This window comes from Triticum urartu, chromosome 1A (genome assembly GCF_056163025.1).
Source record: "Triticum urartu cultivar PI428250 chromosome 1A, HENAU_Tu73, whole genome shotgun sequence".
Taxonomy (NCBI): domain Eukaryota; kingdom Viridiplantae; phylum Streptophyta; class Magnoliopsida; order Poales; family Poaceae; genus Triticum; species Triticum urartu.
The window spans coordinates 299,345,197-299,370,836 of record NC_141873.1 but is presented as its reverse complement, the minus strand read 5'-3'; positions in this window follow the sequence as shown (position 1 = coordinate 299,370,836).

Genomic DNA, 25,640 nt, shown 5'->3' with positions numbered 1-25,640 from the left:
AAGCGCGTTCTTCTAGTTTCCATGATAATAATGATGAAGATCTAAAAGTTATTGATGTGTCTCCTGTTAAATATTTGTTTTGCAATATGAATCTTGATAATGATGGGACTGGAGATGAGTAAACTTTAGTTATAAGGCGTCCCAATGATTCAGAGTTTTCAGATCTTGATGCAAAAATTGATAAAAGTGGGATTGGAGAGGTCAAAACTTTAAATACAATGAACCCACTATATTGGATTTCAAGGAATTTAATTATGATAATTGTTCTTTAATAGATTGTATTTCCTTGTTGCAATCCATGCTAAATTCTCCGCATGTTATAGTCAAAATAAAGCTTTTGCTAAACATATCGTTGATGCTTTAATGCAATCTTATGAAGAAAAGCTTGAATTGGAAATTTCTATCCCTAGAAAACTTTATGATGAGTGGGAACCTACAATTAAAATTAAAATTAAAGATCATGAATGCTATGCTTTGTGTGATTTGGGTGCTAGTGTTTCCATGATCCCAAAAACTTTGTGTGATTTGCTAGGTTTCCATGAATTTGATTATTGTTCTTTAAACTTGCACCTTGCGGATTCCACTATTAAGAAACCTATGGGAAGAATTAATGCTGTTATTATTGTTGAAAATAGGAATTATGTGCCCGTAGATTTCATTGTTCTTGATATAGATTGCAATCCTTCATGTCCTATTATTCTTGGTAGACCTTTCCTTAGAACGATTGGTGCAATTATTGATATGAAGGAAGGGAATATTAGATTCCAATTTCCGTTAAGGAAAGGCATGGAACACTTCCCTAGAAATAAAATTAAGTTACCATATGAATCTATTATAAGATCCACTTATGGATTGCCTACCAAAGATGGCAATGCCTAGATTTATCCTCGCTTGTATGCCTAGCTAGGGGCGTTAAACAATAGCGCTTGTTGGGAGGCAACCCAATTTTATTTTTATTCCTTGATTTTTGTTTCTGTTTAGTAATAAATAATTTATCTAGCCTGTGTTTTGGTTGTGTTTTTTGTGTTTAATTAGTGTTTGGGCTAAGTAGAACCGTTGGGAAGACTTGGGGAAAGTCTTTTTGATCTTGCTGTAAAAAACAGAAATTTAGCGCTCGCGAGAATTGCTGCCAATTTTTATTCTAGAGTGATATTTAGTTAATTTCTTTTGAAGATGATTACTATATAGATTACTCACGTACATAAATTTATTTTATAATTTTTGGGGTTTCAGAAGTATGCGTTTGATACATATTACTACAGACTGTTATGTTTTTGACAGATTCTGTTTTTCGTGTGTTGTTTGCTTATTTTGATGAATCTATGGCTAGTAATGGAGTTTATAAACCATAGAAAAGTTGGAATACAGTAGGTTTAACACCAATATAAATAAAGAATGAGTTCATTACAGTACCTTGAAGTGATATTTTCTTTTCTTTCCCTAACGGAGCTCACGAGATATTCTGTTAAGTTTTGTGTTGTGAAGTTTTCAAGTTTTGGGTAAAGATTTGATGGATTATGGAACAAGGAGTGGCAAGTGCCTAAGCTTGGGGATTCCCAAGGCACCTCAAGGTAAAATACAAGGACACCAAAAATCCTAAGCTTGGGGATGCCCCGGAAGGCATCCCCTCTTTTGTCTTCGTTCATCGGTAACTTTACTTGGAGCTATATTTTTATTCACCACATGATATGTGTTTTGCTTGGAGCGTATTGTATGATTTGAGTCTTGGTTTTTTATTTTACCACAATCATCCTTGCTGTACACATCTTTTGAGAGAGGCACACATGAATCGGAATTTATTAGAATACTCTATGTGCTTCACTTATATCTTTTGAGCTATATAGTTTTTGCTCTAGTGCTTCACTTATATTTTTTAGAGCACGGTGGTGGTTTTATTTTATAGAAATAATTGATCTCTCATGCTTCACTTATATTATTTTGAGAGTCCTTTAGAACAGCATGGTAATTTGCTCTTAGGAATAATAAAAACTTTAATATAAGTGCATTGAATGCTATGAGAAGTTTGATACTTGATAATTGTTTTGAGATATGGAGATGATGATATTAGAGTCATGCTAGTTGAGTAGTTGTGAATTTGAGAAATACTTGTGTTGAAGTTTGTGATTCCCGTAGCATGCACGTATGGTGAACCGTTATGTGATGAAGTCGGAGCATGATTTATTTATTGATTGCCTTGCTTATAAGTGGCTGTCGGGAACGAGCGATGGTCTTTTCCTACCAATCTATCCCCCTAAGAGCATGCGCGTAGTACTTTGTTTCTTTAACTAATAGATTTTTGCAATAAGTATGTGAGTTCTTTATGACTAATGTTGAGTCCATGGATTATACGCACTCCCACCCTTCCACATTTGCTAGCCTCTCTATTACCGGGCACTTTTCGCCGGTATCATACACCCACCATATACCTTCCTAAAAACAGCCACCATACCTACCTATTATGGCATTTCCATAGCAATTCCGAGATATATTGCCATGTAACTTTCCACCATTCCGTTTGTTATGACACACTTCATCATTGTCATATTGCCATGCATGATCATGTAGTTGATATCGTATTTGTGGCAAAGCCACCGTTCATAATTTTTTCATACATGTCACTCTTGATTCATTGCATATCCCGGTACACCGCCGGAGGCATTCACATAGAGTCATATTTTGTTCTAAGTATTGAGTGGTAATTCTTGAGTTGTAAGTAAAAAGAAGTGTGATGACCATCATTATTAGAGCATTGTCCCAGTGAGGAAAGGATGATGGAGATTATGATTCCCCCACAAGTCGGGATGAGACTCCGGACGAAATAAAAGAGGCCAAAAGAAAAAGAAGAAGAAGGCCCAAATAAAAAAATGAGAGAAAAAGAGAGAAGGGACAATGTTACTATCCTTTTTCCACACTTGTGCTTCAAAGTAGCACCATGATCTTCATGATAGAGAGTCTCCTAAGTTGTCACTTCCATAAACTTGTGGGAATTTTACATTATAGAACTTGGCTTGTATATTTCAATGATGGGCTTCCTCAAATTGCCCTTGGTCTTCGTGAGCAAGCAAGTTGGATGCACACCCACTTAGTTTCTTTTGTTGAGATTTCATACACTTATAGCTCTAGTGCATCTGTTGCATGGCAATCCCTTCAGTCACATTGATATCTATTGATGGGCATCTCCGTAGCCCATTGATACACCTAGTTGATGTGAGACTATCTTCTCCCTTTTTTGTCTTCTCCACAACCACCATTCTATTCCACCTATAGTGCTATGTCCACGGCTCACGCTCATGTATTGCGTGAAAGTTGAAAAAATTTGAGAACATCAAAAGTATGAAACAATTTATTGGCTTGTCATCGGGGTTGTGCATGATTTAATATTTTGTGTGATGAAGATAGAGCATAGCCAGACTATATGATTTTGAGGGATAACTTTATTTGGCCGTGTTATTTTGAGAAGACATGATTGCTTAGTTAGTATTATTGAAGTATTATTATTTTTATGTCAATATTAAACTTTTATCTTGAATCTTTTGGATCTGAACATTCATGCCACAATAAAGAAAATTACACTGAGAAATATGTTAGGAAGCATTCCACATCAAAAATTCTGTTTTTATCATTTACCTACTCGAGGACGAGCAAGAATTAAGCTTGGCGATGCTTGATACGTCTCCAATGTATCTATAATTTTTGATTGTTCCATGCTATTATATAGTCTGTTTTGGATGTTTAATGGGTTTATTTAGACACTTATATATTATTTTTGGGACTAACCTATTATCCGGAGGCCCAGCCCAAATTGTTGTTTTTTTGCCTATTTCAGTGTTTCACAGAAAAAGAATATCAAACGGAGTCCAAACGGAATGAAACCTTCGGGAGCGTGATTTTTGGAACAAACATGATCCAGAGGACTTGGAGTGACGTCAAGCAACCAACGAGGAAGCCACGAGGCAGGGGGCATGCCTACCCCCTGGGCGTGCCCTCCACCCTCGTGGGCCCCTCGTGGCTCCATCGACCTACTTCTTCCTCCTATATATACCTACGTACCCTGAAAACATCAGAGGGCACCACGAAAACCTAATTCCACCGCCGCAACCTTCTGTACCCGTGAGATCCCATCTTGGGGCCTTTTCCGGCGCTCCACCGAAGGGGGCATTGATCAAGGAGGGCTTCTACATCAACACCATAGCCTCTCCGATGATGTGTGAGTAGTTTACCTCAGACCTTCGGGTCCATAGTTATTAGCTAGATGGCTTCTTCTCTTTCTTTGGATCTCAATAGAAAGTTCTCCTCGATTCTCTTGGAGATCTATTCGATGTAATCTTGTTTTGCGGTGTGTTTGTCGAGATCCGATGAATTGTGGGTTTATGATCAAGATTATCTATGAACAATATTTGAATCTTCTCTGAATTCTTTTATGTATGATTGGTTATTTTTGCAAGTCTCTTCGAATTATCAGTTTGGTTCGACCTACTAGATTGATATTTCTTGCAATGGGAGAAGTGCTTAGCTTTGGGTTCAATCTTGCGGTGCTCGATCCCAGTGACAGTAGGGGAAATGACACGTATTGTATTGTTTCCATCGAGGATAAACAGATGGGTTTTACATCATATTGCATGAGTTTATCCCTCTACATCATGTCATCTTGCTTAAAGCGTTACTCCGTTCTTATGAACTTAATACTCTAGATGCATGCTGGCTAGCGGTCGATGTGTGGAGTAATAGTAGTAGATGCAGGCAGGAGTCGGTCTACTTGTGACGGACGTGATGCCTATATACATGATCATACCTAGATATTCTCATAACTATGCGCAATTCTATCAATTGCTCGACAGTAATTTGTTCACCCACTGTAATACTTATGCTATCTTGAGAGAAGCCACTAGTGAAACCTATGGCCCCCGGGTCTATTTTCCATCATACAAGTTTCTAATCTATTTTATTTTGCAATCTTTACTTTCAATTTATATCATAAAAATACCAAAAATATTTATCTTATTATTATCTCTATCAGATCTCACTCTTGCAAGTGGCCATGAAGGGATTGACAACCCCTTTATCGCGTTGGTTGCGAGGTTCTTATTTGTTTGTGTAGGTACGAGGTGACTCGCGCGTGGTCTCCTACTGGATTGATACCTTGGTTCTCAAAAACTGAGGGAAATACTTACGCTGCTTTGCTGCATCACCCTTTCCTCTTCAAGGGAAAACCAACGCATGCTCTAGAGGTAGCAAGCGCTAGTAAGGTACACATCAATAACATGTATATCACATATACCTTTGGCATTGCTGGCCTTCTTATCCGCTAAGTACTTGGGTCACTTACGCTTCCAGTGACCATTTCCTTACAATAAAAGCACTGAGTCTCGGGCTTGGGTCCATTCTTTGGCTTCTTCCTGGCAACTAATTTACCGGGCGCGGCAAATCCCTTGCCGTCCTTCTTGAAGTTCTTCTTACCCTTACCTTTCTCGAAACTAGTGGTTTTATTAACCATCATCACTTGATGTTCCTTTTTGATTTCCACCTCCGCTGATTTCAGCATTGAATATAACTTAGGAATGGACTTCTCCATCCCTTGCATATTGTAGTTCATCACAAAGCTCTAGTAGCTAGGTGGAAGCGACTGGAGGATCCTGTCAATGATCGAGTCATCTGGAAGATTAACTCCCAGCTAAGACAAGTGGTTGTGCAACCCAGACATTTTGAGTATATGCTCGTTGACAGAACTGTTTTCCTCCATATTACAACTGTAGAACTTGTCGAATACTTCATATCTATCGACCTAGGCATGAGCTTGGAAAACCATTTTCAGCTCTTGGAACATCTCATATGCTCTGTGCTGCTCAAAACGCTTTTGGAGCCCTGGTTATAAGCTGTAAAGCATGCCGCACTGAACCCGGGAGTAATCATCACTACGCGACTGCGAGACGTTCATAACGTCTTGAGTTGCTGGGAAAATGGGTGTGTCACGTAGCGGTGCTTCAAGGACACATGCTTTCTTGGCAGCTATGAGAATGATCCTCAAGTTACGGACCCAATCCGTATAGTTGCTACCATCGTCTTTCAGCTTGGTTTTCTCTAGGAACGCGTTGAAGTTGAGGGCAACATTAGCGTGGGCCATTTGATCTACAGAACATATTGTAAAGACATTTTAGACTAAGTTCATGATAATTAAGTTCATCTAATCAAATTATTTAATGAACTCCCACTCAGATAGACATCCCTCTAGTCATCCAAGTGATACATCCGAATCGACTAGGCCGTGTCCGATCATCACATGAGACGGACTAGTCATCAACGGTGAACATCTCCATGTTGATCGTATCTACTATACGACTCATGTTCGACCTTTCGGTCTCTCGTGTTCTGAGGCCATGTGTGTACATGCTAGACTCGTCAAGTCAACCTAAGTGTTTTGCATGTGTAAATCTAGCTTACACCCGTTGTATGCGAACGTTAGAATCTATCACACCCGATCATCACGTGGTGCTTTGAAACAACGAACCTTCGCAATGGTGCACAGCTAGGGGGATGATGTCTACTACACAACCTTCTTCTTGTAGACGTTGTTGGGCCTCCAAGTGCAGAGGTTTGTAGGACAGTAGCAAATTTCCCTCAAGTGGATGACCTAAGGTTTATCAATCCGTAGGAGGCGTAGGATGAAGATGGTCTCTCTCAGGCAACCCTGCAACCAAATAACAAAGAGTCTCTTGTGTCCCCAACACACCCAATACAATGGTACATTGTATAGGTGCACTAGTTCGGCGAAGAGATGGTGAAACAAGTGGTATATGGATGGTAGATAAAGGTATTTGTAATCTGAAAATATAAAAAACAGCAAGGTAGCAAGTGATAAAAGTGAGCGTAAACGGTATTGTAATGCGTTGAAACAAGGCCTAGGGTTCATACTTTCGCTAGTGTAAGTTCCCTCAACAATACTAACATAATTGGATCACATAACTATCCCTCAATATGCAACAAAGAGTCACTCCAAAGTCACTAATAGCGGAGAACGAACGAAGAGATTATGGTAGGGTACGAAACCACCTCAAAGTTATTCTTTCCAATCAATCCGTTGGGCTATTCCTATAAGTGTCACAAACAGCCCTAGAGATCGTACTAGAATAACACCTTAAGACACAAATCAACCAAAACCCTAATGTCACCTAGATACTCCAATGTCACCTCAAGTATCCGTGGGTATGATTATATGATATGAGTCACACAATCTCAGATTCATCTATTCAACCAACACAAAGGACCTCAAAGAGTGCCCCAAAGTTTCTACCGAAGAATAACGACGAAAACGTGTGCCAACCCCTATGCATAGGTTCATGGGCGGAACCCGCAAGTTGATCACCAAAACATACATCAAGTGAATCACGTGATATCCCATTGTCACCACAGATATCCACGACAAGACATACATCAAGTGTTCTCAAATCTTTAAAGACTCAATCCGATAAGATAACTTCAAAGGGGAAACTCAATTCATTACAAGAGAGTAGAGGGGGAGGAGAAACATAAGATCCAACTATAATAGCAAAGCTCGTGATACATCAAGATCGTGCCAAATCAAGAACACGAGAGAGAGAGAGAGAGAGAGATCAAACACATAGCTACTGGTACATACCCTCATCCCCGAGGGAGAACTACTCCCTCCTCGTCATGGAGAGCGCCGGGATGATGAAGATGGCCACCGGTGAGGGACCCCCCCCCCTTCGGCAGGGTGCCGGAATAGGGTCCCGATTGACTTTTGGTGGCTACAGAGGCTTGAGGTGACGGAACTCTCGATCTAATCTCTGTTCTGGAAGTTTTAGGGTACTTGGAGTTATATAGGTGGAAGAAGTACGTCAGGGGAGCCATGAGGGCCCCACGAGGCAGGGGGCGCGCCCTAGGGGGGTGGGCGTGCCCGCCACCCTCATGGCTTCCTCGTTCCTTACTTGATGTGGGGTCCAAGTCCATCGGGTGGCTTTCGTTCCAAAAATAACTTCTCTAGTTGATTTCGTTCCGTTTCGACTCCGTCTGATATTCCTTTTCTTCAAAACACTGAAATAGGCATAAAACAACAAATTTGGGCTGGGCCTCCGGTTAATAGGTTAGTCCCAAAAGTAATATAAAAGTGGATAATAAAGCCCAATATTGCCCAAAACAGTAGATAATATAGCATGGAGCAATCAAAAATTATAGATACGTTGGAGACGTATCAGGGGAACACTTTTCTTGAAATTTTAGTGAGGGATCATCTTATTTATGCTACCATCGTTCTAAGAAAATAAGATGTAAACATGACAAACATCACATGCAAATCATAAAATGACATGATATGGCCAATATCATCTTCGAGGCGCAGCATGATCACCTTTGTCACCGGCATGACACCATGATCTCCATCTTCATGATTACCATCATCGTGTCTTCATGAAGTTGTCTCGCCAACTATACTTCTACTACTATAGCTAACGATTAGCAATAAAGTAAAGTAATTACATGGCATTTACATTGACTCCTAGGTCATACAATAAATTAAGACAACTCCTATGGCTCCTGTCGGTTGTCATACTCATCAACATGCAAGTCGTGATTCCTATTACAAGAACAAGATCAATCTCATACACCACATATATCATTCATCACATCCTTTTGGCCATATCACATCACATAGCATACCCTGCAAAAACAAGTTAGACATCCTCTAATTGTTGTTGCATGTTTTACGTGGCTGCTATGGGTTTGTAGCAAGAACATTTCTTACCTACGCAAAACCACAACGGTGATATGTCAATTGCTATTTACCCTTCATAATGACCCTTTTCATCGAATCCGATCCGACTAAAGTGGGAGAGACAGCACCGCTAGCCACCTTATGCATCAAGTGCATGTCAGTCGGTGGAACCAGTCTCACGCAAGTGTACGTGTAAGGTCTGTCCGGGCCGCTTCATCCCACAATGCCGCCAAATCAAGATAAGACTAGTAACGATAAGCAAATTGAACAAATCATCGCCCACAACTACTTTGTGTTGTACTCGTGCATAGAATCTACGCATAGACCTAGCTCATGATGCCACTGTTGGGGAACGCATCAATAATTCAAAAAGAATTCCTACGTATCACCAAGATCAATCTAGGAGATGCTAGCAACGAGAGAGAGGGAGTGCATCTTCACACCTTGAAGATCGCTAAGCAGAAGCGTTGCAAGAACGCGGTTGGTGGAGTCGTACACGCATCGATTCTGATTGCGGTCGATTCTGATCTAAGCGCCGAACAACGGCGCCTCCGCGTTCAACACACGTAAAGTCCGGGGACGTCTCCTCCTTCTTGATCCAGTAAGGGGAGATGAGAATTTGAGGAAGAACTCCGACAACACGACGGCATGGTGGTGATGGAGCTCGTGGTTCTCCGGCAGAGCTTCGCCAAGCGCTACGGAGGAGGAGGTGTTGGAGAGGGGGAGGGTTGCGCTAGGGGAAGGGTGCGGCTGCCCTCCCACCCCCCACTATATATAGGGGCAAGTGAGGGGGGCGGCCCCCCTAGATGCATCTAGAGGGGGGCAAGGGGGAGGCTTGCCCCCCAAGCTAGGTGGGGGCGCCCCTCTAGGGTTTCCCCCAACCCTAGGCGCATGGGCCCTAGGGGGGAGTTGGCGCCCAGCCCACCTAGGGGCTGGTTAGCCTCTATATTCAGCCCATAGGGCCCTCTGGGGCAGGTGGACCCTCCCGGTGGACCCCCGGAACCCCTTCGGTGGTCCCGGTACAATACCGGTAACCCCCCGAACACTTCCGGCGACTGAATAAGGACTTCCCATATATAAATCTTCATCTCCATACCATTCCGAAACTCCTCGTTACGTCCGGGATCTCATCCGGGACTCCGAACAACCTTCGGTAACCACATACTATTTCCCATAACAACTCTAGTGTCCGAACCTTAAGTGTGTAGACCCCACGGGTTCGGAAACTATGCAGACATGACCGAGACATCTCTCCGGCCAATAACCAATAGCGGGATATGGATACCCATGTTGGATCCCACATGTTCCACGATGATCTCATCGGATGAACCACGATGCCGGGGATTCAATCAATCCCGTATACAATTCCCTTTGTCAATCGGTATGTTACTTACCCGAGATTCGATCGTCGGTATCCTCATACCTCGTTCAATTTCGTTACCGGCAAGTATTTTTATTCATTTCGTAACGCATGATCCCGTGGCTAACTCCTTAGTCACATTGAGCTCGTTATGATGATGCATTACCGAGTGGTCCCAAAGATACCTCTCCTTCATACGGAGTGACAAATACCAGTCTCGATTCGTGCCAACCCAACAGATACTTTCGGAGATACTTGTAGTGCACCTTTATAACCATCCAGTTACGTTGTGACGTTTGGTACACCCAAAGCATTCCCACGGTATCCGGGAGTTGCACAATCTCATGGTCTAAGGAAATGATACTTGACATTAGAAAAGCTTTAGTAAACGAAGTACACGGTCTTCTGCTACGCTTAGGATTGGGTCTTGTCCATCACATCATTCTCCCAATGATGTGATCCCGTTATCAATGACATCCAATGTCCATGGTCAGGAAACCATGACTATCTATTGATCAACGAGCTAGTCAACTAGAGGCTTACTAGGGACATATTACGATCTATGTATTCACACATGTATTACAGTTTCTGGTTAATACAATTATAGCATGAACAATAGACAATTATCATGAACACAGAAATATAATAATAACCACTTTATTATTGCCTCTAGGGCATATTTTTAACAGTTCTAATGTTCGCCCACACGTGGCCCGTGTGGACTGCCTCTGATTATGCCACTCAAGGCGCACCTGCGGATCTCTAATATGCCACACATGTGGCAATTATCAGGTTTGAACACTGTCTGTATGTGTAAGTTCAACATAAACTGTATGATGTATATTGTCATGGGTGTTCAGTGTCAATTACACCACATGTGTCTAAACTTGAAAAGAAAAGTTAGTTTGGTGTTAAAACTTACGGCATACATTGAACCAGTGACATAACTTGGTTTGGGCGTGTATCTACAGTGCTAATCACGTTTTGTATACGCACAACGTGCGGACGAGGCGCGCCAACATGGCGTGGGACCTAATGTCAGTGACCGGAAGGCAGGGACGGCCATGTGGCCTGTTTTATTGAGAAAAATACCCTGATATTTTATTTTTCTCACAAAAGCCCCATTTGTTTGCTTTTCTTAAATAACCCTCAAACATCACTACGAAATTTGTGCCCCACCTGCCAGGGCACATTACAGCAAAATGTAGCGCCGCCCAGGTGCAAAAACAAGAGTTGTTACCGCCAGCCCGGACTGGCTAGCCACCACACCTATCACTTTTTTAGGCGTACACCACGTATCACTTTCTGTACAAGTGGGTTTTCTACCCGTAATGAACTATAGATAATGCAGTCATCGCGGGCCATTTTCACATGTTAGTATTTTTTTCATAGGATTTTGTAGAAATACGTAAATTTAAAATAATATACATATAAATAAATTACTCCATCCGTTCTATAATATAAGACCATTTTTAACACTAGTGTAGTGTAAAAAACACTTTTATATTATGGGACGGAGGAAGTAACTTATTTAAAAAATGTTCTTGTAATTACAAAAAAATCATGTAATTCTAAAAATATATTCTCATTTAACATAATGGCCATGTAACTCTAAAAAATATTACTATTCTAAATAATTTTCATGTAATTCTAAAAATATTATTATATAAAATAATGTTCACCTAATTCTAAAAAATGTTATTATTTAAACGAATTTTAATGTTATCATAATAAATATTCAAGTATTATTCCAAAATGCTTTTATAGTTAAATAATATTTATGAAGTATAATCATTTTCGTAAATTATAAAATAATTAATTTATTATTAACGTATTCATAAATATATTCATGTATTTTTAGGTCGTATTCATGCATTCAGATAAATATTCATGTCATGCAAAACAAATCATGTACTCACTTTCCAAGAAATATTATTGTTTAAACTACTGTTATGTAATTCTTAATAATATTCAAGCATTATTTAAAATAATTAAATAACTTAAATAGTAAATATGAATATAATCATATTTATGAATTAAAAAACTATCATTGGAAAATGGGCCGTGGTCACTGCAGCCCATTTAAGCTCCATCTGGGTCATTAGGTTTTTTTCTTAGAGAAATATGAGTCACTAGTGTAGCTATCTAGTGTGTTTTTCGCAAAATAAGATAAACACTTCCATCCAGTGTGGTCCAACCATAGTTGTCATTAGAGAAATATCCAATGTGTTTTTCGCAAACGTTCAGGTCACACTCCCATCCCGCCTTTCCGGTCACTGACAGTGGGTCCCACGCCACCTTGGCGCGCCATGTCAGCACACTGAGCGTATACAAATGTGATAAGCACCGTAGATGCACGCTCGATCCAAGTTCTGTCACCGGTTCAATGTATGTCACAAGTTTTAGCACCAAACTGACTTTTCTTGTCAAGTTCAAGCACCTGTAGTGTAATTGACTCTTGTTAAAATATATGTTCATGTTGCAGGTTATCGTGCCATAATTTCATATCATACTTTGCATTCATAAAAAGTGTCCATGCAGTTAACTAACTTCTCGGTTGTATTTGTCATTTGCGTCATTACCGAGTTTGCTTCGGCGCTCCGCCTCCACTAGCTTTGGTATGAATGGGCTGATCCCCCAAGGACGTGGCTTGGCATAGGATCCCCGTGCACCACCAAAGATCGTGATTTGTTTGCTACTGCTACAAGAGTAACTGTTGGGGACGGAAACACGGCCAAGTTTTGGGAATCTCTGTGGTTGGAGGGGCTCAGACCGATGGATAATGCGCCCAAGATTTTTGAGCTCTCGCGCAAGAAGTCTTATTCGGTGATAAAGGCATTGACGGACAACAATTGGATTACCCAAATTAATACCCAGCAGGGCATCTCTCTCACACACATCCAGGAAGTGGTTATGCTTTGGGAAAGGCTCGCTGACATCACTCTCGCGGACAGGGTTCGCGATTCAATTACTTGGAAGTTCTTTGTTGATGGCGTGTACTCTGCGTCCTCGGCTTACAAGGCGCAATTTGAGGGTCTTACCATCTCGACCATGCTTACAACCGTGTGGAAGGGTTGCCCCCCCCCAAAGTGCAAGTTCTTCGCCTGGTTGGTCTTACAAAACAGGATTTGGACAGCCGATAGACTAAGCCTCCGTGGATGGCCAACCTGTGGTCTTTGCCCTCTTTGCAAGCAAGCTCCTGAGTCCGTTGTGCACCTTCTCGCCCAATGCCGCTTCACGACCTGTATCTGGACCGAGATCGCGAACTGGCTTGGCCTCCTGGATTTCTCAACTTTGGCTTGGGCAAATGCCACCTCGGTGAGAGGTTAGTGGACTGATACAGTGAATAATACAAGACCGCACTGGAAGGCTCTCACTTCGCTGATGATGTTGGTATCTTGGGAGATTTGGAAGGAACGCAATGCGATAGTTTTCCGCAACATTGCCGCACCCACCATGTTAATTGTCAGGAGGATCAAGGAAGAGGCCCATCTTTGGGTTCTAGCGGGTGCGAAATACTTGAGTAATGTAATTCCGCGAGAGTAGTTGTTTTCTTCCCCGTGTTGCGGGCATAAGTGTAAACCTTCTTTCTTAATCAATGAAAATGGCAAATCTTTTGCCTTGTTTCAAAAAAAAAATTACCCCAACGGGTCATCTAGAATAACCAACAAGTTATCTAGTGTATATAATGCTCCCTCCATGCCAAATTTCCTGTCGTAAAAATGGATAGAGATGGATTTATTCAGAACTAAAAATCAAGATACATACATTTCCGTGATAAGTAATTTGGGACGGAGGGTATAGTAGACATGTGCATCATTTTTTCTTCCTTACAAAGCATTAAGGGGTACAAAGCGTTAAGGGCAGGGATAAACCAAATAACGACCAGAAGTGTGGGTCGTGTACCACTTGCAAGAACATCTACACTACCATTGCATCGCACGGTTGAACTAAGCTGTCCATGGCCAAAACAGGGACAAACTTCTTTCCTTGGATGCTCGACTCCAGACGGTAAATTGTCTCCAGCTCAACCGTCTTGGAGGCATAGTAGCCCAATGATCTCCCGATGCTGAGTAAGATTCTTCCATCCTTGGGATTGACGGCCAGCAGCACTACCGGAATCGCCCCCTATGCCGACGGCCAGGGCCGTCGGCATAGGCCTGAGTCCCGTCGGGGTAGACCTATGCCGACGGCCCCCGTCGGCAACATATGCGTCGGCACAGCCAGGGAGGCCGTCGGCTTAGAAAAGCCGTCGGCATATATGATACGCCGACGGGGGCCGTACATCTATGCCGACGGCCCCGGCCGTCAGCAACTATCACGCCTAACGGCGGCCGCCGTCAAGTCTGCACAATGACTGATCGCCACGTGGCACCCCAATGCCGACGGCCTAGCCGTCGGCTTAGTCAAAACCTATGCCGACGGCTAGACCGTCAGCATAGGGGTGCCATGGGGCGACCAGCCGCTGCTCGTGGACCAGGTCTATGCCGACGGCCGGGCCGTCGGCATAGTTTGAAACTAAGCCGACGGCCAGGCCGTCGGCATAGTTCTTCATACAGAGCTCCCAGTAGCTGACACGTGGCACCTATGCCGACGGCCTAGCCGTCGGCACAGTTTTTAAACTAAGCCGACGGCTAGGCCGTCGGCATAGGTGCCACGTGTCAGCTACTGGGAGCTCACGCTAGCCCTATGCCGACGGCCTAGCCGTCGGCATAGTTTGCTTTTGCTTTTTTTTCTTTTTTCTGTTTGTTTTCAGATCAATTCAATTCAAATAGCAGCACATATCAGCAGATATATATGATGAGATAGACATATAAAACACAACGGGATATCATCCGGCACCATCACAATAATATATGCATAAGCATCGTCACACACAAGTCTCTAAATGAACATCATCACAACCAACATAAGCATATAGAGAAGCACACAAGTCATCTAAATGATCATCACCACACACAAGTCATCTCAAGCATCATCACCACACAAGGATCATCCAGCACCGCGGAGGTCGTCACCGCCAAGACGGCCAAAGCCCAGGTCGTCACTGCTAGCGGCAGCGCTACCGCCAAGACCGCCTCCGCCTCCATCTCCGCCTCCGCCTCCGCCTCCGTGGATCGGAGTGGTCGGGCTCCGTGTCTCCAGAGTGCTGCGAAGACCACCGCCAACGGTAGATCCACATGTTCCCTGGATGTTGAAAAGACATATGCACGGGATATATGACTGTGTTGAAAGGCATGACATGCTTTGGGTGAATAGATTGGGGATGAACTAACCGGCAAGGGGCCAGCGTTCTGTGCCACAAACTCCTCAAAGCTCATCAGCACTGGTTGTGCTGGAGGGCATTGTGCTGGAGGGAACTGAGGACACCTGCCGGCCGCCATATCCTGAAAAGCCTGCTGCATCTGGCTATCCCTCTGCACTTGGTGTTCATAAAGCCTCTGATGCCACGCCATGGTCTCCTGCCGTGTGTACTCCATGTAGGCCTATGGTATGACATGATGGAACTCATAAAACTACTAAATGCGGAAAATGAAGTGAGCAATGAAGATAAGAGAGAAAATACTTACAGATTGTTGCTCCTGAAAGAGGGACTGTGTACTGGTCACTGGCTGGCTCGTGCGCTGGCTCAGGCTCGGGTCGATCTGACGAAGCTGTGTGTAGGAGATACTAGGAGTGATCACAGCATCGAGAACCGCCTCCCGACCGTGCTCCTTGGGCCCCATGCTCACCACCGCCCTGTCGTCCAGAGGCGCCGCAATGGGGTCAGGTGTGTCAGGATGCAACTTCAGATACGCTTCAGAGTAGGCCTGCTTCCTCCCTACGGTCTTCTTGCCGTAGTACTGGGGCTCGCCAGGCTTGGAGTCCTTCCGCGTATGGGCGATCTCCCACGCCTGCATGTCTGAGAGCGGCCGCTTCAGTTTCTCCTCCTGCACCACCAAACAGAGGTTAGTCATACATAAGAAAGTGATGGTAAATAGAAGAAGAAGAATGTTTAATGGGGTTAGTCATACATTAACTGCCTTGTGGAGATAGTGGTTTCGGTTTCCCTGAGCATGTACTCCCTCCGTCCCTCGGTTAGCCTTATTTTTGGTTCTCATAGCCGCCCAGGCTCCAGCCTCATCACACCAAAGATCCACCAATGCCGCCCAGGACTCGTCTTTTCCATAACACCAATTTGGACACACCTACATAATAAAAGCATAATGGCATGTAGGTGTGTCCAAATTGGTGTTATGGAAGCATAAAGCATAAAGCATAATGTACCACAAGGTAATGAAAGCATAATGAAAGCATAATATATGAAAGCATAATGAAAATCTTTTATACTTACCGCCAAGAACTCGGGCCTCTCCAAGGTAATGCCCATCCTCCGCGCTTCTTCCTTGGTCATCTTCACACCAAGATAGTCGTGGTAGTATGTGGAGATGGCCACATAGCGCACCTCGTACTGCATATGGCGGGCCTTCTTCTTGCATTGGCGCAGCATGATCTGGTCCGCTCTAGCCCTGTGCTCCGGAAGAACTCGATAGAATGTCTACAATCATGCATGAAACAAGAATGGAAGAAGCCATGAGTTAAATCATTCATGAAACTAGAATGGACTTGTGCTTCTGAAGAGAACTCACCCAGAAAGTAGTGATCACGGCCTTGGCATGGGTCTCATGGTCCGCGTGGCGGGCCGCTTCCCAGTGGTCCCAGCTCGTGGCCAAAACCCGACGGTCCGGCTGCCTGACTGGATCAGGACAGTACAACCCCGGCCAATATAACTTCAGCAAGACGGTGATGAGGCCGTTGGGAATACGGACCCCTTTAGAATATATCCAGTTGCTGCAAAAGAATGAACTATTAGAATGTGATAAGCAAAATAAATAACAACCGGAATAAGCATGTGACAAGCAAAATAATGAACCACTTACTCTTTTCCCGTGGGCTCAATGAGCCACTTCTGCTCCTCAGTAGCAGGAACCTGCTTTGGTAGCTTTGCGTTGCCACGCAGCCACCCCTTCTTGTCAACCCCCTTCCCGTCACCACCATCATCCCCGCCACCACCCTCCTCCTCGCCTGCCTCCCCCTCCCCAACCTCCTCCCCAACCTCCTCCTCCTCCTCCTCCTCCTCGCCTGCCTCCTCCTCCACCTCCTCCTCCTCCACCACCACCACCTCCTCCTCCTCCTCCTCCCTAGAGTGTACCTCACTAGAGGAGGGTACCTCACTAGAGGAGGGCCTCGAAGACAACACCCCTAAGTCGGTGAGGGTGCGCTCTTTCTGGCCGCGACCCCCTGTAGTGGCTCTCCCCCCAGCACCTCGTCCTCTAGAGGCTCTCCCCCCACCCCCTCCTCCTCTAGGGGCACCTCTCCCTCGACCTCCCTGTGAGGAGTCATCGTCAAGTAGCCGAGGGGGAGGATTACGTGCTCGACCACTCCGACTAGGCAGGCCGACGACCTTGCGTAGGAAACCCACGCCGTCGGCCTTCCCCTTGCCCATGTTCCACGAACCTGCATTGAAAAGAGAAAAGGCAATTAGTAAATTAATGAAATGAAGGAAAAGGCATGATAATAAACACATTAATAAAAATGCATAAAAAGGCATATTCCTAAACTATAGAAAAAAATACTTGAAACGTACATCTGCTAGAACCCATATGAATCATCACTGTTGTAACCTCTTTCTCGGTCCGTCTCATCATCACTATCAATCATATCATCTTCGTTGTCCGACGGAGGTGGAGGCTCTTCCTCGTCGTCAGCGTCTTCGTTTAACTTTTCTAGCATAAGTATGTCATTTTCATTGACAATGGTCTCACCATCATTCCGTGCATCGTCAACGTTTGGGTCCACATCATCATCACCCAATGGTCTAGCGTCATCGTTTCTAACCACATCATCATCATCAGGTTGCTCTTGATAGAACACTCCCTCGTATGTCATGGGGTTAATGTTGTAGTAATCGTCTTCATTCGGGTCTGGTAGCTTACCATGTGGCTACACCTTGAACACAACTTCCCAACCCTTTAGATACACTTTCTGGCATGGGTAAGGCAGATAATATACTTGTGTAGCTTGGGTAGCCGCAATGAAGAGATCGGCTCCGGCATAGACGGTTGATGGTTTAACTTCGACCAAACCAATGGAAGGCGTATGTTTTACCCCCTCCCGCGGATCGAACCATCGGCATTTGAACACAGGCAGACTTAGGGTCTCACGCCCCTGGCGGAATTTAACCTCGTATATATTTTGTACCCTTCCGTAGTAGTCTACTAAATTTTGACCGGGGGTGTACACTCCAGTATTTATAGTTTTGGGATCGGGGCGGCTGTTTTGGTGCTCCTCTGTATGGAAGCGATACCCATTCACATCATACTTTTTACATGTCATGACGGCAGGGTCAAAACCCATGGAAACCCATCTCAATCAGTTGCGAGATGGCATCCAGCTGAGATATTTTCGCACCCGCATAAAGAGGTTTCTTCGACGAGGCCAAGACCTCCAAGAAGGCCTTTGCGGTTGCCTCCGGCTCCTCCGGTTCATTCTCTGAAGGTGTCGCATTTGCCGTTTCTGCAACAATGACATCATCTAGCATGTCCCTGACCCCGTCGTCCTCATATCCATCGATGCGTTGTCGCATCACCTCCTCTCTACCACGGTCCTGCTCGGTTATGTTTATCGGCGGCATGTCAAAGTTTGGCATATATCCGTGTGTGCGAAGGTGCTCACTCATGTCCGTCTGATTTCTACGGTGACGTCTGGCACATCTCGCACAGGGGCATGGTGGGATAATTCTCATTGGACGACGGAATATCTCCTTCAAATACACATCGGTTTTCGCGATCCACTCTGATGTTACTCGATTCCGACGGATAAAACCACTGTACATCCACTGATTATCTGCCATCCTCTGCTTTTTTTGCAAGCCACACAACATAATTAAGGATTCACTTAAATTAATCACATCAAATTTTCAGTTTCTACCGCGTTGAATCCACCTACATCTCTAATAGGTAAAGATGGGTCCTAATCCCACTCGAGGATGTGTAGATTGAGTACATTCTCCATTCTACCCCGTTCCGAGAAAAAATTTCGGCAGCACCTCCCCGCTGTTCTCCAAATACACGTCTCGGCAAAATGCCGAGAGAATGTGCATCCGGAGAACAACAGGGAGGCGCCGCCGAAATCTTGCCTCGGAACAGGGTAGAGCATGAACAACGTACCCAATCTACACATCCTCGGGATGTCCGTGGAAAGCGCTAGACAATCCGAAAGAGCTGCGGTGATAAATATGCAATTGAATGCATATTTATCGATGAACCCTTTCGGACGGGAGACCTAGGTTACGCGACTTGATGTGAAAATTTAATCTAGTTAAAAGAGGCTAGGAGGTGAAGGTGGATTCGTAGCTCACCCTCCGCTGTAGAGGAAGTAGTCGAGCAGCGGCAGGATCATGGACCAAACCCAGACGACGAAGGCTCCAGGGAGATGAAATACCACAAAGCCTGTAAATTTTACCGAGTCAAAAAATTTGACGGCACCACATCACATAAAGCATTGACACTTCAAACTATGAAAAAAATCATATTGCTAATGACATCTAGTCAAGGTTTTAGATCATCATGATACTTCAAATCCTAATTTTCATCAAGTGTCAAATTTTGTTCTTCAATTTATTTTAGCAAGATCATCATGATAAAATAACTACTCATCAGATACCAATTTTGTCAACATCACAAAATGAAACTATAGCTATTTGACAACATCTCAAATATACCAATTTTGTTCTTCAAATTTGACAACATTTGACAACATGCATCTATCACATACATTTGACAACATTTTTTTAGCAAGATCATCATGATAAAATAACTAACCAATATACATCAATCCATCCATTCATCCATACAACATGCATCTATCACATAACAAGCAGTAAAAAATGCAAAAGAATGAAAAAAAAGCTCACCGGGCCAGCCGGGACGGCGAGGCAGGGCGGCCGGGGCAGCGGGCGAGCAGGGGGCGGCGGTGGAGGGCCGAGGAAGGGGCGGCCGGGGCAGCGGGCGAGCAGGGGCGGCGGTGGAGGGCCGAGGCAGGGGCGGCCGGGGACGGGAGGGCCGGGCGCGCGGGCCGGCAGGAGCTGCGGCCGGCTCGCGGTCGGGGGGAGGCTGGTGCGGCGTTGGGGTCGGGGGAGGCCGGGGCGGCGCAGCGCGGTAGGGGGAGGCCGGGGCGACGGCGGCCTCAGACGGCGACGGGGGAGGCAGGGGTGGAGACGGCGAGGACGGCGGGGAGGGGGGACGGGCGAGGGAAGGGGAGAGTGGCACGGGTGGAGCGGCGGCGGGCGGGCGGCGGGAGCGTCGCGGGCGGCGGGGAGCAGCGGCGGGCGGCGGCGGCAGCGCAGGTCGGGCTCGGGGGCGCGCGGGATCTGGCCGGGGACGAACGAGTGGAGGGGGTTGACTGGATATGGATAAGGCAACTATGCCGACGGCTAAGCCGTCGGCATATGTAGTGATGCCACGTGGCACCTATGCCGACGGCTTAGCCGTAGGCATAGTTTTTTTATTTTATATAAATTTTTTAATGTTTTCTTATAGTTATATATTTATTCTTTTTTATTTTATATACATTTTTAAATTTTTTTTATAGTTATAATTTTCCTTTTTTATGTATTATTATTTCATATAGATTTTTTATTTTTTTAAACCGCTCAGCCCTCTCCTCTCCCGGAACCACACAGAGGGGAGGGGAGGCGCCGAATTCGAGCAGCTTCGTCCGCCAAGGCCGTGGCCTGGTCGCGGGTATGGGAGCGCCATGGCCGCCCTCGATCACGTGCTCGATCTGGAGCTTAGTTCGTCAGGTGAGTGAAGGGGGAGGGGGTCGTCGACGGTGAGGGTGGGGGTGGGGGCGGGGGTAGCTTAGTTCGTCAGGTGAGTGAAGGGGGAGGGGGTCATCAACAAAGGGACACCTGGGAGCAACATCCGGGCCAAACCCACTGCTACCTATCCACACCGTGTAGACCCGACACGTCTGTTTCCCCCCTCCCGGTGCCGGCGGCGGCGCCGTCCGTTAGGGGGCCACACCCCGAAGATGCGTCTCGCCTCTTCGGACATGCCACAACACCACCCCGCATGTATGAGGGCCCGGTACGACGCTCCGGTGGCATTGCTACCCCCCAGGTCCCCCGTCCCGCCTAACCCTGTAGCGTTTGACCACGGGATCTAGCCCTTTGACTTTGCACGGACGGGCTTTGACCAGCGGACCTCCCCACCCGGTTGTGTTAGCTCAGACCTCGAATCCCAGTTGACCAGTAGATCAAGCCCTTTGACTTTCGCCGGACGGGCTTTGACCGGTGGACTCTTCCACCTGGTTGCGATAGGTCAGCCCATATCAACATCCCCGAACACGGCTGGACCCAACCCAACACTAGATTCCCTCCGGTTCCACCGCACCCGCACCATCCCCCCCTCTAAGTGACGGCTGCTCTGCCTTCCGTGGAAGGGGGCCACACCACGGAGCCCCAACACGGGCGTCTACGCATTCCAGAACACTTTCACACATGCATCGGGACCCGTGCGATGTTTCGGTGGCATAGCTACACCCGAAGGCCACCCCGAATCCCAGTTGACCAGTAGATCTAGCCCTTTGACTTTCGGTGGACGGGCTTTGACCGGTGGACTCTTCCACCTGGTTGTGATAGGTCAGCCCATAGCAACATCCCCGAACACGTTCTAGACCCAACCCAACACTAGATTCCCTCCGGTTCCACCGCACCCGCACCATCCCCCTCTAAGTGACGGCCGCTCTGCCTTCCGTGGAAGGGGGCCACACCACGGAGCCCAAAGACGGGCGTCTACGCATGCCAGAACACTTACACACATGCATCGGGACCCGTGCGATGTTTCGGTGGCATAGCTACACCCCGAAGGCCACCCCGAATCCCAGTTGACCAGTAGATCAAGCCCTTTGACTTTCGCCAGACGGGCTTTGACCGGTGGACTCTTCCACCTAGTTGCGATAGGTCAGCCCATAGCAACATCCCCGAACACGGTCTGGACCCAACCTAACACTAGATTCCCTCCGGTTCCACCGCACCCGCACCATCCCCCCTCTAAGTGACGGCTGCTCTGCCTTCCGTGGAAGGGGGCCACACCACGGAGCCCCAAGACGGGCGTCTACGCATTCCAGAACACTTTCACACATACATCGGGACCCGTGCGATGTTTCGGTGGCATAGCTACACCCCGAAGGCCACCCCGAATCCCAGTTGACCAGTAGATCTAGCCCTTTGACTTTCGCTGGACGGGCTTTGACCGGTGGACTCTTCCACCTGGTTGTGATAGGTCAGCCCATAGCAACATCCCCGAACACGGTCTAGACCCAACCCAACACTAGATTCCATCCGGTTCCACTGCACCCGCACCATCCCCCCTCTAAGTGACGGCTGCTCTGCCTTCCGTGGAAGGGGGCCACACCACGGAGCCCCAAGACGGGCGTCTACGCATTCCAGAACACTTTCATACATGCATCGGGACCCGTGCGATGTTTCGGTGGCATAGCTACACCCCGAAGGCCACCCCGAATCCCAGTTGACCAGTAGATCTAGCCCTTTGACTTTCGTCGGACGGGCTTTGACCGGTGGACTCTTCCACCTGGTTGCGATAGGTCAGCCCATAGGAACATCCCTGAACACAGTCTGGACCCAATCCAACACTAGATTCCCTCCGGTTCCACCGCACCCGCACCATCCCCCCCCCCTCTAACTGACGGCTGCTCTATCTTCCGTGGAGGGGGGCCACACCACGGAGCCCCAAGACGGGTGTCTACGCATGCCAGAACACTTTCACACATGCATCGCGACCCATGCGATGTTTCGGTGGCATAGCTACACCCCGAAGGCCACCCCGAATCCCAGTTGACCAGTAGATCTAGCCCTTTGACTTTCGCCGGACGGGCTTTGACCGGTGGACTCTTCCACCTGGTTGTGATAGGTCAGCCCATAGCAACATCCCCGAACACGGTTTGGACCCAACCCAACACTAGATTCACTCCGGTTCCATCGCACCCGCACCATCCCCCCCTCTAAGTGACGGCTGCTCTGCCTTCCGTGGAGGGGGGCCACACCACGGAGCCCCAAGACGGGCGTCTACGCATGCCAGAACACTTTCACACATGCATTGGGACCCGTGCGATGTTTCGGTGGCATAGCTACACCCCGAAGGCCACCGCGAATCCCAGTTGACCAGTAGATCTAGCCCTTTGACTTTCGCCGGACAGGCTTTGACCGGTGGACTCTTCCACCTGGTTGCGATAAGTCAGCCCATAGGAACATTCCCGAACACGGTCTGTACCCAACCCAACACTAGATTCCCTCCGGTTCCACCGCACCCGCACCATCCCCCCTCTAAGTGACGGCTGCTCTGCCTTCCGTGGAGGGGGGGCCACACCACGGAGCCCCAAGATGGGCGTCTACACATGCCAGAACACTTTCACACATGCATCGGGACCCGTGCGATGTTTCGGTGGCATAGCTATACCCCAAAGGCCACCCCGAATCCCAGTTGACCAGCAGATCTAGCCCTTTGACTTTCGTCAGACGGGCTTTGACCGGTGGACTCTTCCACCTGGTTGCAATAGGTCAGCCCATAGGAACATCCCCGAACACAGTCTGGACCCAACCCAACACTAGATTCCCTCATTTTCCACCGCACCCGCACCATCCCCCCCTCTAACTGACGGCTGCTCTACCTTCCGTGGAGGGGGGCCACACCACGGAGCCCCAAGACGGGTGTCTACGCATGCCAGAACACTTTCACACATGCATCGCGACCCATGCGATGTTTCAGTGGCATAACTACACCCCGAAGGCCACCCCGAATCCCAGTTGACCAGTAGATCTAGCCCTTTGACTTTCGCCGGACGGGTTTTGACCGGTGGACTCTTCCACCTGGTTGCGATAGGTCAGCCCATAGCAACATCCCCGAACACGGTTTGGACCCAACCCAACACTAGATTCCCTCCGGTTCCACCGCACCCGCACCATCCCCCCTCCAAGTGACGGCGGCTCTGCCTTCCGTGGAGGGGGCCACACCATGGAGCCCCAAGACGGGCATCTACGCATGCCAGAACACTTTCACACATCCATCGGGACCCGTGCGATGTTTCGGTGGCATAGCTACACCCCGAAGGCCACCCCGAATCCTAGTTGACGAGTAGATCTAGCCCTTTGACTTTCGCCGGGCGGGCTTTGACCGGTGGACTCTTCCGCCTGGTCGCGATAGGTCAGCCCATAGCAACATCCCCGAACACGGTTTGGACCCAACCCAACACTAGATTCCCTCCGGTTCCACCGCACCCGCACCTTACCCCTTCCAAGTGACGGCGGCTCTGCCTTCCGTGGAGGGGGCCACACCATGGAGCCCCAAGACGGGCGTCTACGCATGCCAGAACACTTTCACACATGCATCGGGACCCATGTGATGTTTCGGTAGCATAGCTACACCCCGAAGGCCACCCCGAATCGCCCCTCTAACCAGATTCCCTCCATGTCGATCGTTTCCCCCCTCCGTGACACGACGGCAGTGACGTCCGTGAGGGGGGCAATCGATATACCATCGGGGCATGTTTTTTGTTTAGATAAGGCACATTTATGTTGTGAAAAAATACAAAATAATAAATATATAAACTAAAAATAAAAAAATAAAGGTATGCCGACGGCAAGGCCGTCGGCATAGCTGCGCACACGGAGCTACAATCCCATGGATCGATGACATGGCATTGCACGCGGATTGATGACGTGGCAGATAGCATGGGCTAGGACTATGCCGACGGCTATGCCGTCGGCATATCTCTGCCACACCACAGGCCCTCACTCCCTCGGATCGTTGATGTGTCGACGGCACGGATCGATGATGTTAGCAATTCTATGCCGACGGCCTAGCCGTCGGCATAGTTATGCCGACGGCCGCCGTTATCCCCCGTCGGCGTAGTTTTGACGCCGTCAAACGGTCGCCGCTAATCGGGCAGGTGGGCCCTTTCTATGCCGACGGCCTCTTCTATGCCGACGGTCCCCGTAGGCGTACCGCGAGCTGTCCCGACGGCCGTAATATGCCGACGGCCCCCGTCGGCATAGATACACATATGCCGACGGCTATTCTACGCCTACGGCCTGCCCTTGGCCGTCGGCATATGTCCATTTATGCCGACGGACGTCGTCGGCATAGATGAGGCCGTCGGCAACTAGATAATTTCTGGTAGTGCAGCGTGGTATTCTCCGACGAGTACTCCGGAAAGAAACTTGCTAGCTCTATGCAAAGTCGCATGGACCACATGCCATTGCCATCCATGTCCCATATCTCTATGGTGTTGGTGCTTCGTCTCGAGCACGTCACACATACCTCTCCTTGGAGCTCTGTGATGGATATGTATTTGCCGCAAGGTGGCCCTGGCAAGACACGAAATTCTAAAGTGTTAAGATCAAGCATTATGATCTCGCTGCCAGCCGATGTCGGACCAAACTCGGGGTCTACAATCCAATAGAGCTTGCCGCTTGCATAGACCGGCGGCACATCG